Genomic DNA, 15,693 nt, shown 5'->3' with positions numbered 1-15,693 from the left:
GGTCATTGTGGGGTATTTGTACTGGTCCATGTTTCTGAATGCTATACTGTATATCATCTAGACAAGCCACATGTTAGGGGGATTGTGGAAGGAGTATTTCATCAGTTTCCTTCTGTAGCAACAGGAACTGTGTTCCCTGTCTTTTATTCCGGGAGGATTGATTCCTGTGCCGGTGGGACCCATGGTTTTATTCCCACCTTGTCACCTGTCTTCCACTCATGGTCATCGCCCCACTTTATTTTGAGGGTATAGTGAGTCATAGTCTACACTATTGCAGCATGTGTTGCTATCTTGCAGACTTTGGGGCCACCTGGGGGGTTCTTCATTTGTGTCCACCCTAATATCTTTGGTAGATTTACAATTGATCTTTAAGAGAATCTGTCCCACCCTCCTCCATTCATCAGTCTCTGCCGCTCTGCACTGCCCCTCCCCATGTTCGTGCACCTCCTTCACTAGCTTCTCATCTGCCTTCTGCAATGCTGCCTCTAATTCTCTACAAGCCTTATTTTCTATTTCCACAATTAATGGGCCTCTGGTGGGGTGCCCGGGTTCCCCTGATGTTCCCTTTTTGTCAGTAGGGGTCGAAAACAAGGGGTTGGTGTATCTCATGGCAGGCCGCAAAGGTAAGGACCCATAAAGGGACAGAGCGGTGGCCTGTATGTATACTTCCTCCTCAAACACTTTTCATAAATCAAAAATACTCTGCCTAGTGTTTAACTTGTTCCCTTTATGAGTTGACAAGAAACATGTTAAAATATGTTCCAAAATATTTTTATCACGTGTGCCCACCAAGGGCCAAGGTTTAAACAATTTTCTCATGGATCCCTGAACCCAATCTTTGTGGTACTTCAGAATTGTCTCTTTATACTGTGGAAGTGTTTTACATATGTGTTGCAGTGGAGTATCCATAATAACATGAAGTTCCTACCTCACTCAAAACAACATAGACTCCACAGAAAACAGCTCTGCAGCACCTTATTTCACAACACACCAAGAAAACAATTACTCACACCAATATAAAGACACCTGACCTGAAACACTGGCACTTACACACAGTGGCCTAAATATCACTACTCACAAACACCTTTATGTACACAATGTGCTAACAATGACTAGGAATCAATACCTTTATATACAAGCCAGCATATGAATCCTGCAAGAAAAGAAACACATTTAGATACACACTGATGTAGATTCTTCTTCTGCCTCCTTGCCTCGAGGTGACGGAACACAACCTTCCTCATGCTCCCCCTCTAGAGCTGAGGGATATCCTGTCCCTTCTTTAAAGGACCATATCTTTGCGCTGTCATTCCCTGTTTAAGAGGCGCTTCCTGAAATTAATCATTTACTTTCACTGCTCTATTTGACATCATCTTTCCCTGCGGTGGGGAAGCTTCACCTCAATACTAGTCAAAAACACAAGTCACAATACACAACCTTGTCTTTCCTCATCGTCGAGGAGCTTTCCTTTCTATCACAATAGCAATTTACAAGCCATAACAAAAGATACCAACAACACTGTCATGCAGAAAGTGCACTCATGTTCTAGGTGTCATCCGAGTTACCCCAAGGCCTCATCCTCACAAACTGCCTGCACAGCCCAGACCGGCAGCTCCCACTCCAGGGACCAGCCAGACCATTCCGATCATTCATGCCATTCAGTTTAACACAGGACCTGGTCACCTCTCCATTTGTGTGCACAGAAATTACTCTCGGGAAGCACAGCTCTGCATGCCCCGCACATGTGACGAGAGGGCAGCATCTTCAGGAGGCTCTGGAGATCATGTTGAGGTCACCAAAAAAGTATAGTACGAAAAAAATAAAAAGATCCAAAAAATCAATCCAAATAAGCAATAATTGAGTGCACGATTTGCAAGAAAAGCAGCTTTAATACATGTGAATTGCAGCCGGGAAGGGCAGTCAGCTCCTTAGAACTGAAAACGCTCTTGACCCGCCCATATTGAGTAACAGTATTTAAAGAAAAATAAAAACATGAATACATTACAAATATTGAGTACATATTAATCCCTTGTTCCTTATTGTCTGCCACCAATTAAAACATCTAAACACAATATACATTAGCACTCTTTATTGGTTACTACATTATCTGTGCCCATCCTAAGTGCAGCCCCTAAAAATGACCTAATTGTTCAGTCAGCAAAGAAATACTCCATCTTGATTGGCCAAACATGTAACATTTACTACAATGGCATATCCTCCTTGGCCAAAACAATTTCATTTAACTTGTGATGTGCAATCCCACCGAAACAACCCAATCATGTAGTGAGTGTGAACAGTGAAGTCAGAAAATTGGACACAGTAATGTCCTCTCCCATGAGATCAATCAATTTGACAATCCAGACAGTTCTCAGGCACTGTGGCAGTTTACTCTGTAACACTTTTTGCAACTCCCATTTTAAAACATGTTCCTATCCCTGGCACACATCCTTCTGGCTATCACTTGGGAACCAGGTGGTTACATACATATTGTAACTGATGCTTCACTCAATGCTTCATCCATGCATCAACTGGAAAGAATGTCTCACCTGACTTCCATCTTGATGCTGGATCTTGCTCATCACTACTCAACACTGGCATGTACATGCTCCTGCAATGAGAAAATCAACAACTGACTGCCCACCCCTCCTTGTGCATGTCTCTGCTCCCCTTAACATGTGACATGTCCCCTCATGAAGATGCATACCAAATATCCCATGAAGCTATCTAGCCACTAGCAGGATACACACACATAAAAAAAACTATGCATAATTACACACCACTTACTATCAACAGTCCTTGATCATATCAATGGGAACACAGCAGCAACATTACACATGACACATGAGAATGACATTTAGGCCTCAGACACCCACACCTCAACTGCAATGTTCTGCATACTTCACACATCACCCACATCCATAATTATCATCTGGATCATCCACCTGTATTGTGAGATTAAGGTGTATTACATGCCTATGCATCAGGGATAGGACTGGACTGGGAACCAAAAGAGGCCCTAGATATAATTCTCAAAGTGGCCACCATACCACACATCTAAACAAGCCCAACACTTTCCCCATGAGGAAATGTGGAAATATCACACAAAAGATGCCCGGGTGCAGAGGCCTACAAGGAAATTACCAGACCAGGCTCATCATGGATTGTCAACTTGGCATGACACATGTTAGGAGATGGCATGCAAGGCTGACATAACAAGAATACAAATATAATGCCACACAAAAAGGAAGCTACTGCATCAGCCCTCACCAAAAACACGTGCACAGGAACATCTCAGGGAGACTGGCTCCAAGTAGCAAGTCGTGAATCTGTAACTAGTGACAGAAAGCATGTGCATAGATGATAAAGAAGACATGCCCAGGCACAATTATGCAAGACAACTTCAGTGACCATGACCCAATCATCACCGTAACACATTAATCATGAAACCCTACGTGTGCCACTATTAGGATGCATATGTCACCAGACATGAAAAAGAATGATAGTGTACAACCTTACCAACCTTACCTGGTGGCACAGCTGCTGCTGTGCTGTTAATCCCTCACCGTCTCCTCCTAGCACTGGACCTCTGCATTGGTGCTAGGATGGTCGGTGTACAGCAGAGGGAATGTGGATGGTTAGACATAGGGTGCTGAGAGGTCCACTCAAGTAGTGTGGGCACTGTATGAGGCAAGATACCTGAAATTACCTTGGACATTTTTTTGGGACCAGCTAAAGGAGTCTGTCTGCCACACTGCATGTATACACACATCAATGTTGAATGTAATGTTCACCTGTATGTGGGAGGCTGTAGCCATCTACAAGACCACATCAGTTGACTCCATGGCTGCATGTCCATTTCCCAGCTCGAAAATGTGCCCAGTACCATGAGCAGTTGCCTCAATGACCTCGAGAGCACAATGGCCCTGACATAAGGACAAAGAAAAGTATACAATCCACCTTGGACGATGACAAGGACAACAAAACTAATAAAGTCCACCATGGATGCGGGTGAAGAACTAATGTAGTTCACATTGGACAGGGTACAAAAATAATACAGTCCACCTTGGGCAGGGTTATAAAAAATAAAAAATTAAAATATGACCCCCTTGTGGTGAAGGATGAAGGGGAAAATAGAATAAAGGAAAAAAAAAACATGCCCCATCTACGGGCTCATGGACAGTAGGGTGCATGAAGAAGGGATGGTTGTGGCAGGAGGATGGGGGTAATTGGGGACATGGCCAATGGCATCACCTGTTGTTTCACATGGAACCCCCATCCTGTGGTGGAACCCGGGTTTGTGCACTCTGACCGCACAATGGCAAAGCCTGGTCCTCATTGGCTGTGGCCGCTCATGAGAGATATGCATGCATGAATGTCCCAATTGCTACTAGGTCCTGATGATGGATGTAGCGAGTGGCCAAATAATGATTATGCATTGTGAGGGTGCACTAGTAAGAGTTGCCACATCAACACCCTCTCTCCAGCCTTGGCCAATTTCTGCATTCACTCTTTTGCCACTGGTACTTTCACCTCCCCCTTAAGCACTCCCTTGTGCACCCCCCTCCTTAAGAAGCCTTTGGGCGATCCTTCCTCTCCTGCAAACTACCGCCTTATCTATATCACTCCTTTCCTGGGCAAACTCCTGGAAAAGCTGGCCATCTCCCAGCTTACTGTCATAATGGATGTGTTGGTTGTCTCCATGACCATCAGTCTGGCTTCAGAGCAGCCAGAAGCATGGAAACTTCTCTCCTGAACACCCATGATGACCTGCTCTCTAATCTCGACACTAGCCTTCCTTCTGTCCTCATCCTTCTTGATCTTTCCTCTGCTTTCTACACGGTCAACCACGCTATCCTGATCAATCTCCTCCATGACAACCTGGGAATCACGGATCATGCCCTACTATGGTTGACCTAGTTTCTCTTGGATTGAACATACCAGGCCAGGTCCAACTGGGACCCTTCAGCCTCCTCTTCTCTCTCGTACCTTCCTGAATGTCTATCTGTGATTCAGGAATGGTGTACATCCAATGATCTCTGCCTTAATGACAGTAATACTGAGATCCTTCTCATTGGGACCCCTGCTTTCCCTATTTCACTCTGGGTGCCCTCCTTGGGCCCTCTCCCTGTGCCTTCCTGCAAGGCAAAATAATTTGGTGTCATCTTCAACTCCACTCGCTCCTTCTCTCCTCACATCACTGACCTCTCTAAGAAGTCCCACTAACAGCTGCACTTCCTCAGATGTATTCCTCCTTTCCTCACTTTCCCCCAGAAGCTCACTGTTTCCAGTGCCCTGGTTCTCTGTAGGCTGGACTACTGCAATAGCCTCTTTTTAAATCTACCTGCCTCTACTCTTCGTCCTCTGCAATCCAGAACAGGACTGCCCTCAGATCTCTCCACTGGCACCTGGTTGCTGCAAGGATGAAGTTCAAGACCTGCAGCATTGTCCACAAGGCTTTATGGGGCCAGAGACCACACTACATCTAACGCTCTCTTCCTAAGCACTTTCCTTTTCAAGCCCTTCGTTCATCCACTTCCAACTCTTTGAGCGTCAGATGCTTCTCCAGGCAGAGTGTGGGGGGTAGATCTCTCTCCTCGGCCGGTGCCTCCCTCTCGAACAGCCTACCTGCCTCTCTCAAACTTGAGCAGGACAACCTAAGGTTCGGAAGTAACTCAAGACCTTCCTTTTTGCTTCCGTTATCTCTTTCTCTCTCCCCTGCTGATGAACTGCCTGCTGCGGTAACTGGGTACCTGCCCAATCTCTGAACCTTAACAGGCACCAGGCTCCTACATGACCAGTAGCCCTTTGCACTGCCTCTGGGCTAACACACAGAAAGTATCTGAAACCCTATAGTCCCCTTGACTGCTAGCACTTACTTGAGCTTTGCCTATTGCACTCTTCCCCCTCCCACTGGCACTTCCCCTCTACCCGCTCACCCACACTTGCATGATCTGAATGGCACAAGCCATTGTACGATCATTTGTTCTGTCCACCCTTTGTCTCCCTTCCTTGTCTTTTTGCACCTAGAAACACTTGCATACAGGTGCATTATAAATGACATCATATCATACAATTTAGATGAAAATAGGGTTGGAAAAAAGGCCTCACTAGCCCTAACACTGAGATGGGTCTGCCTACCTCAACAGAAATCTCAAATGGGTTTGTCATGATGTCAAAATAAAGATAAGTCCACTGTCATGTCAAAAACCCTAAGTCTAGATCTCCCCTTACCAACTCAATACGAGTTGGTGGTAGATTTCTCTCTTTGGCTGGGACCTCCCTCTGGAACAGCCTCCCTGCCTCCCTGAAACTAGAGGAGAACCATCTTCGGTTCCAGAAGCACCTTAAAGCCTTCTTCTTTGCTTCTGCTTTCTCTCCCCCTCTCCGCTGCTGAAGTCCTGGCTGATACTATACTGCACTGGTTACCTGGCCACCCATCTGATCTCAGGCCCAAGCCCTGCCAGTTGCATGCATGCACTGCCTCCCTGGCATCCTCTGCACCTGGGGACTGTTTTCTGTATCCTTACAGTCCCCCCACCAGCACTTATGTCTGCACTCACCCTGCACTTGCCACCAGCTGGCCACTCTTATTTATCTTGTTATGTATTATCCCATGCACTGCACTTTCCCCTCCCCTTCCCCCCGCACTTTCCTTTTCCCCCTTCCCTTGCAATTGCGCGACTTGAATGACACCCGACTAGTAAGATCGTTGTCTGTCTTCCCTCTGTTCCCCCTCCCTTGCCTCGTCTTGAAACACTTGTGTATAGGCGTGTAATAAATGCCATATCATATCAATATAAAGTGTAAAAGGTAGTCTTATCAGCAGATCCTTCAGAGTTCTTTTCAAAGTTAAAAACACAAAGATCCAATTGGTGCAAAAACAAAGTTCCACAGATGTCAAGAGCATGTCTGCCTTCTCTTGCTTGTCTTCTCATAGTGTTTACAAGTTCCAGGGGGAACAACTTCTTTCCCTTGATTTCCTTTCCTCGTCCCAGAAGAGCTAAGAGAAGGTCTCCCCTCAGGGTCATTACACAATCCCTGGGACTGTCTCCCTTCCACAGGTTTCTCATACTTTGCATAGCTAACCGGGTTCACTCCTTTCCCCAAGAAGAGGATTAACAACTGTCCTTCTTATTTGTTCAAAAGTTCTCCTTCTAGTTAGACTTGTTTTACTCTCCTGCCAAGTGATACCTATTACAAAGCAAACCTGGTACACCTTCCTCCCATGTACCGTGACTATGAAGATGAGGAACTGATGTATTTCTTATATGGGTGCGAGCCCCAAACTCGCCTGTCTTCTGCCCTTCTATTTCTTGGTAGGCTTGGTTTACTCTCCTGCCAAGCATTAGCATTTATGGTTGTTGATGTAAATGTTTCTTCAGTGTCACTTTCAGGGTCCCAGATCCTCAGCTCGGGCTATTTCTCTCCTCCACTAGCCAACATCTCTTCTTACTCTCAGGGTCCCAGACACTAGGTTCAGGTATTTCTTTCCCTTTTGTGCTTGTCACGACTTTCTTGGGTTCCCATCATCTCTCTGCTCCTATGAGTACCTGTTTTTTTGGTTCACAAGGGCATCTGCCTTCTCCCAGTTACCTCTCTCAGCCATGGGACTTGTGGTGCTCGGGAACATTTTGTTTGGTCTGCAGTGGCTCTGCAACACCAACCGTACTTCAGGAAACCATTGTCCTTCCAAAGCCTCAGGACCACCTGTCGCCTGGGTCCACCAGCCTGCCATCCCTTCCTGCGCTTCCGGAGTTCTTGGCTTCTTCCTGGGTTTCCCAGCTTTTTCCCCGTGTACGGCATACACAATGCTTTCCTTGAAGTTTTTCCAGGGAGGATTGCTTCTCATCTGATGTCCTTCTTTCATTTTTAATCTTTTGCTGGTTTTTGCTAGAGTGAATATGCTGGTATGCTCACTGTGGTTCCCTGGGTAGCTCTTCCACACTCTGCATCTCATTGTATCAGTGCATTTCTCTAAGATGTCATGACTATTCTTTTTTGTCTCAGTACTATTTAGGGGAGGTCACATTCTACAAGTAAGAGGGATTCCAGAATTCTGGAGAGGGTAAAAGTTTAAGAGGGTGAGGGAGCTGAGACAGTGGTAGAAATATAATGCATATCTCCTAAGGTGTCATCCCTCATCCCATGAGGGTTTTCCCTCCCCCTGTGATCCTTCCATGGTGCACCGCCCCCAGGGGGAGATTATTGTACTTTGCCTCATCACCCTGGCCACAGGAGAAGGGCCCCCCCCATGGGAGAGGGGGTGTCATCCAAGGATTCGTCTCACACCCTTCTCGTTAAGTTCTGTGCTTCCCCACGTGGGCTGGCTTGAACATTTCTTTCTTGAACCTGATTCTGTTTCTAGTACCAGAGGGAATCAACATTGGTATTTTTTTTCTCCCTGTTGATAAAAGGGGTGTATGCCATTGGGACCTGATTTATTTCCAATGCAAGGTTTTTAAATTCTGAAGATTCTGTTTCGATACTTGTTTCTTACGGTAAACTAGGCATGATGGAGGAGTTAATAGAAGTTTCTTTACCCCTGATGTTTATCCGTACCAAAGCTCAGTGATAAAACTCTTGGTTTTAGTGCACACATGCCATTTTCACAGGTTTGATACTGGTTAAAATTTTAGGATGGACTAAATCGGACGGTAGGGCAGTTTGTCGGCTGCCAACGTCTATTAATGCTGACACCGCTATGCCATCCAAAATAGTGTTATGTTTCACCTCTGCAGCCTCAGGCTCACATTTTGGTCATTAAGGCAACATGATATGATATTTTATTTATATCACGCCCATACACAAGTGTTTCAAAGTGCGACGAGGCAAGGGAGGGGGTTCAAAGAGGACAAAAACAACGATCTTACTAGGCCCAGTGTCATTGAGAACATGCAAGTGCATGGAAGAAGGAGGGGGAGAGTGCGAGGGGCAGGGGAGGAGAGGAAAGTGCACAACGGAGTAACAGCACAACAAAAGGTAGTGCACCATTGAGTGGCAAGTGCATGATTTAAGCGCAGACAATGGGTGTCAAACAAGTGCAGGTGAGGGGACTGTAGGGTTGCAGATACAGACCCAAGTGCAAGGATTGCCAGAGGCAGTGCGGGAAGTCCAGGCTGGGCAAGGGATCTGGGCCCGAAATCAGAGGGTAGCCAGATACCCGAAATCAGAGGGTAGCCAGATGCCCAATGCAGGAACAAATATAGATCAGCAGGGTATAGGAATAGAGAAGGTAGAAGCAAAGAGGAACATCTGGATGTGCTTCCAGAACCAGATATGGTTCTCCCCAAGTTTCAGAGAGGCAGGGAGGCTGTTCCAGAGGGAGGCCCCAGCCGAAGAAAGAGATCTACTGCCAACTCGTTGCTTGGAGAACTGACTAACCCTGAGGTAGTTGGAGGTGGAGGAGAGAAGAACATTGACAACTCTTGCCATGTAGGCATGTTGTGTAATAAAATGACATCATGCGTCCTACATCCTAGAAGCCGATGTGTGCCTTTTTCAGCCTCTAATACGAGGTAGGCCGTGCCTTGCTATATTAATAATTACCCCTTGCATGGATGCTGTTGTTTTTCTGCTATCCTTGCTTCCTTGGCTCTCCTCCTTGCATCATTCCTCTTCCTTTGCCTGACAGCCTTTGCCTGCTCATATCTGCCTTCCTGCAGACTTGAAGTTACCACCTGGAAACGTCTTACTCATCTATTTGTCTGCCATCCCTAGCCTACTTGTTTCTCCCATTCTGTCTACCTGGGAAAAAAACTGTCATCTTGAGTCACACCTACAGAAATACAGATTTTCAATAAATGGATCCAGTCAGCTGTCTACTACATGGAGCCAGTCTGGAACATCCAATTCATTACCTGCAGGTTTATTCTCCGGTGAGGGTTTTCCACTGCCTGTAATATTCCAGTAATACCGGGATACAGGGTGGCAGAAAAGGTAGGACAGTTTGCTAGTATCCCACCAGGATTACGGGTGGGATAACGAAAATCTTGTAATGAGGCATCTCAAAGGAGCTAGAAGGTTGTGGATTTGCTTTTGGTTCCCTACATAACTCCTCCCTCTTGTGTAAAACATTCATTTATTTATTGGCTTCAGAAAATCCTTGAGCTGTTTCTGTTGCTGTAGCCATTGCAGGTTTGTTTAGCTGTAATACTGCGTTCTGTCAATATGGGGGTAGACTGTTAATGAGCTGTTCGAGGGCTAGGGTTTTCTAACACCTCAGGAGGCATTTTCTTTCCCAACCTGAGGCAATGAGAGTTCTTAATCCTGGCTCCTATCTCTATGGGTGTCTCCTTTGGACTTAACTTAATATCACAGAGATTATTGTGATAAAGCCCTTCGGTTTGTCCAACTCTATGTGGTAGACTTTGCATGATGTCGTTGAATTTGGTGATTCCTAGGGCATTAAGGGTTTGGTAACGAGTCTGTAGCTCTCCTTTTTACAGAGGAGTAAGATTGCAGGTCTTTATGTTGGTCCAAATGTTCAAAAAGTATAAAATAATGTCCCTAAATTGTCCCCTACTTTATATGGTTGTAAACCCCAAGTGGCAAGATGGGACTTGGTTGTATCGCTACTACCTTTGTTACCCCTTGTTGAAATCTATTCTCAGATTCTCAGGTTTAATTGGATGTTTCAAGAGTCGTTCTAGCAGTGCTTCTACAATAACTCATTTTGTTGGAGGTTATAGTACCACGGAGGATGTTATTGGTCTTAGCACCACCGCTGCCATAGGAGAAGGGCTCTTCCCCATAGGAGAAGGCATGACATCCAAGGATTCATCACAAGCTGCTGAACCTTGACATCTCCAACTGCATTTTGAGAGATTGTGTCAGGAATCATGGGGGCACACGTGTCATGCACAGAACTGTAGCACCACTATGCTCCAGCAGAAGTCACATCTGCCATTATTTTGGGTGTTCCTAGTATCACACTGTCCTGAAAAACACCAAGGCACAGACACACTAGCAAAGCTAAGGAGCTCCAGGCTCAATCCAGCAGAACTACACTTCCAAGCACACCTTGGAGTCCTCAACATGGGCTTCATGAAGCCAGGGCATGCCCGAGCCAATTCGCATGCATGCATGGCAGAAAACAACAAGCCTCTCATACTCAATAAAGCAACCTGAACAGATGTGTCTCCTGACAGCTCCTGCAGTGGCTACCATTAGCATGGTCACCCCCATGCCTGTTCCTCTCCATGCCCCAATGCTGCGAAGATAAGTAGGGCAATCTCCTGCTTCTGTATTATAATGTGGCAAACACCGCTTTTGTACTGAACTGCATCCAGCTTGCATTCTTAAAGCAATTGTTATATGGTGAATGTTGCTCTGTCCTGAACTGCTTTCTGCCCACATTAATAACTTGACTGTACTCCTAACTGAGATAGATTAGTCCTGCGAGTCTCAGACTTGTTCTGTTGATGAAGCATAAGGCTCCTAAACTGTGTGGCAAATTATTTTCTTTTCTTTTTCGCCTGAGCGCTCCACATCAGGGTGAACGCCCCGGACAGCAGGCAGAGCCTGACTCGATGCACCGTGAATGAGGTGCACGCACAATCTAAGCTACTTTGCTTGTGTTCTGTGCTAAGCAGATCTTTGTGTTCTTGTTTGTTCAATATTTGCACCAAAGTAGTTGCTTAAAGTAATGCAACCAAGAACACAAATGTTTTCATGAGGTAATGCAAGTACACCAATGTATTGTTTGAGGTAATGCATTTATAGCAATGTATCATTTGAGGTAATGCAAATACACCAATGTATTATATGAGGTACTGTAAAACAATCATACCAATGTAAGTGCATGGGGTAAAGCAACTTCATGGTCATGACCTAATGTACTCAGGTGTGCTCAGACAGTGCTCCCCATCTAAAGAGTGTGTGTTCCATGTGTGTATGTGTGTGCGCAGCATCCAGGAGTCGAGGAGCATTACCCTATTTCCCTTTATCCATCCACAACTGCTCCTTAACCCTCTAAAGATACAGATGCCAAGACCCGGGGAGGCGAGAGTTGTTGCTACCTCTGCGCAAAAGACACAGAACTCTGAAAGATTGTCTCAAGGAATACATCTCTTGGTGGTGGATGTCCCATGTGGCAGACATTTTAAAATGCAGAGATTGTGACGGGTCCGGGTGTTGGCATTCTGTCTTGGTAGGCCCTGCACTTGTGGTGAATTTGTGCCAGTCTGGCACTCAGAGTGGGTGGAGGAATTGCTAAATGCAAGTGCCCTATGGGGAGAACTCATGCAAGAGATGGATTGGGACATCCATTGTTTGGCAGAAAATGTCATCTCCTCAAATGCTTCACACACTGCCAAACTCTGCCTTTTGCAGCAGGAGAAGAGGGAGGACATGCCACAACTGAAACAGGTGATTTGCAATGACAGTTGGGCTTTGAAGCAATCCCTGCATCATGAGCTATTGGCCTCACAGGACTTCCAGTGGCAGGTGATGGAAACCTTCATGGAAACCCTGTTTGTGAAGATGTTGGCCTAAAGGGAATCCCAACGTCAACACACAGATTCCCTGAGTACATTCCTAACTGTGGAAAAGTTATCCGTGAGGGAATCCTGCCATCAGGACACGGATTCCTTGAAAAGAACAGAGAAAATTGCATTCTTCAGATCAATCACAGTAAAGTGAGCGGATCCAGTAGGGATGTTACAGAGAATGGTAGCAGGATTTGGTACCACTGGGAACTCAGCTTCAACAATATTATTAATGGTGCAAATCCTGTACTATCCTCCAACTGGACCCTTTCACCTTTTTCACAGAATAAATAGCCTTGTTGCGTGGGGACACGGAAGGCTGTATAATTCCTTGCTTCCAAAATGCCATAATAGTATTATAAATCCCTTCAGCTGCCTCCCTAGACATGGGGTACTGTCTCCCATGTGGCAATATTGTACCAGGCTTCAATTTAATCCTCACCTCTCCTATGCTCTTCTGCAACCCCACATCATTAGGATCACTAGTCCAAAAATGACTAGGTACCTGCTTTAAATCTTCCTTCAAATATGGCATTGTAGTTCTAACAATAGACAATAGGGATACCAACCTCAAAAATCATTTCTCCTGTGTCCTCGCCATCCGCAAACAATTGTTCATCAGACACCTCCCTCAACGTTAGTTTCGGAACAATGCACACAACTGTGCACCATTCCTCTCATCCTCATCAGAGAACCATGTTGTACTTCCACTTCCCCGACCCTACAGTGAGCACAAACTGTGGCATCATGATATTATTCTGGTCCATATGCAGCCAAGGGACATATTGTGTTCTACCCAATCCTTTATATAGCAACAGAAAATGGCTTCCCTGTACCTTTGTTGTGGTTTTCCCAGTTACCCTTTTGCAATTCATCAATGCTGCACGACCACCATGGTGTTTCCTTAGACCCCAGGGTGTACTTTCCCTAACAGCTGCCTCAGGTGCTGAGGCAGCCTGCTCTTTCTGTCCTCCATCTGATTCCCATTCTCTTCCTCCACTACATTCCTTATTCCTTCTGACCGCACAAAATGATATCCCAAGCTACCAAGGTGCACTGTTTCTGGGACTATTGTCTAAAGGTCCCCTTCTAAGGACATACCTGCCCGGGCAAAATCCATTTCAAGGTCTGTTAAACTGCACTATCTACCTTAAAAAGGAACTGGCCAGACCTCCACTGATTCAACCTATTCCTGCTGCCCACCTGTCACCTTCTCCATGCTCCTCTCTTCCTTGCCAACTTAATTGGGCTAACTCTCCCCTCACCTGCTGCATTGCTTTCTCCAAGCTTCTGCGCACTTCACTCTACACTTCCATTCATGATCATTCTTCTATCCTAGCCAATGGAGGCAGTGTTTGTTTCCTCCTCGTATCTACTGGGGATGGAGGATTAAGACAATGGAGGCAAATACTGGGGACTAGTATATCCTGCAGTGGGAGATAAGGGAAAGCACCCATATGGTGCTAGGGCAGTACGGGTCTCTGAGCCTACATTCCCAGCCTTACCTTCCTGGGTCTTTCCTTTCTACTTGAACATCCTCTACAATTCAAAAATGCTCTGAATGTGTTCTAATTTCTTACCCTTATACCTCGCTGATAAGAAGGTATACATATTCTTCAACATCCCTGCAGCATGTGTACCGTATTCGGGCCAAAATCTAAACATTCTACCCTTGGTTTCTTTTACCCATTGTCTAGGGTATTTAAAAAATATGTTCCTTGTATATTGAAAACGGCTGGTACAAATTATCAAGCAGAGTCTAGATACTATCGTACAATCCTTTATCTAAAACAAAAATCAAACCACAAAGCTGAACCTGCAGCACACCAAAAAAAGGCAAGACATTCCCTACCAAAAGCCAATTTCCACCCACATTCTCACTCACCTTTTCCTCACTCAAACAACCAAAAATGTGTCACTCATCCACATAAAGCTTTCTTACTCAAAAGACAGCATATTATCCATAATAAAACACAATACCATGGTTCCTTATCAACAAATCTCCTGTGCTCGAGCATAGAGGAGTGTGGTGTTTTCCACTACAACACCACTTTTCTCTCTCTCTAGTACAGCACTGTCTTTTTCTGGCTACCGGGAGGTCTCTTCTCACTACGTTAACTACCAAGAATAATAAACAAAGAAAAAATGATGGAAGAAAGGACGTACAACATGGAACATTTCATCCTACCATCATACCCATAAGTCAAAATCTCTCACTTTTATTAAATTTCAATTAACTTCCTGACTCCCAAAAAGTCAACAACCCTGCTGATTGCACACCCTCTTGTACAATCCCAAAAAATACAATTTCATCCCTCTCCCTAATTGGTTTTTTCACAAGAATGCATGCATGTAAAATAGACGTTTTACAGAGTTTTCTGAAGCAGTACCCTTTCAAAAAATACACACGACTGGACTGTTTCACCACCAGCCGAGTGAAGAGACAGGAGTTCAATAAAGTGTGTGCCTACAGGCCATTTGCTGTGCACAGAAACTGATCACTCCACAGATAAGAGTTGCAGCCGAGTGCCAGCAGGGCATCCAACAGCAGAAAACCCTAGGAATAACATTGGCTGGTCACCAAATGTAGGGAAGCGACTAACAATTCCAAAGCGAAAGAATGGCTTCCACATAGAAATTCATACACTTTGTCAGAAAAGCAAGATTATTGCATGCTAACAACTGGGAGGGTCTAGTCAGTTTGTTGTAGTTAAAAACAAACCCTATTCTCTAGATATACGATATATGATAGTTTATTTGAATAGTCGATTGAAAAAGTTGATCCCTCAATATTGATTGTCTTAAATAGGCAACAGGTGCTAAAATGATGCACATCTATACTTCCTCTGCATATGATCACGACTAGTGATTTTAAATTAGTAGATCAGATAGTATCTTCCAGCAAAATAATCACCAAGGTATGGTGTACGGATTTAGCTATTCATGATTATATTCTAAGTCATGGCAACTTATTTGAAAAATGTGGGTATTATTGTAACTAAACCACAATGACCCAAGTTAAATATGAACCTAAAAAGAGCATACAGGTAGGTACTCAGAACATCTCCGCTGCTAATGTGGAATCTGCTAATACATTTTGTAGGCCAGTTGTAGGCTCTTGTACACGAACAAGGCAACAGAGTACTAGTACGTTGGATCCTTCCAAAAAACTTAACTTGAAAATCCGGACAGGTATTGGCAGTGGTTG

Source organism: Ambystoma mexicanum, chromosome 6q (assembly GCF_040938575.1).
Source record: "Ambystoma mexicanum isolate Mex_15411 chromosome 6q, UKY_AmexF1_1, whole genome shotgun sequence".
In the NCBI taxonomy this organism is placed as follows: domain Eukaryota; kingdom Metazoa; phylum Chordata; class Amphibia; order Caudata; family Ambystomatidae; genus Ambystoma; species Ambystoma mexicanum.
Note: the sequence above shows the minus strand (reverse complement) of the source record.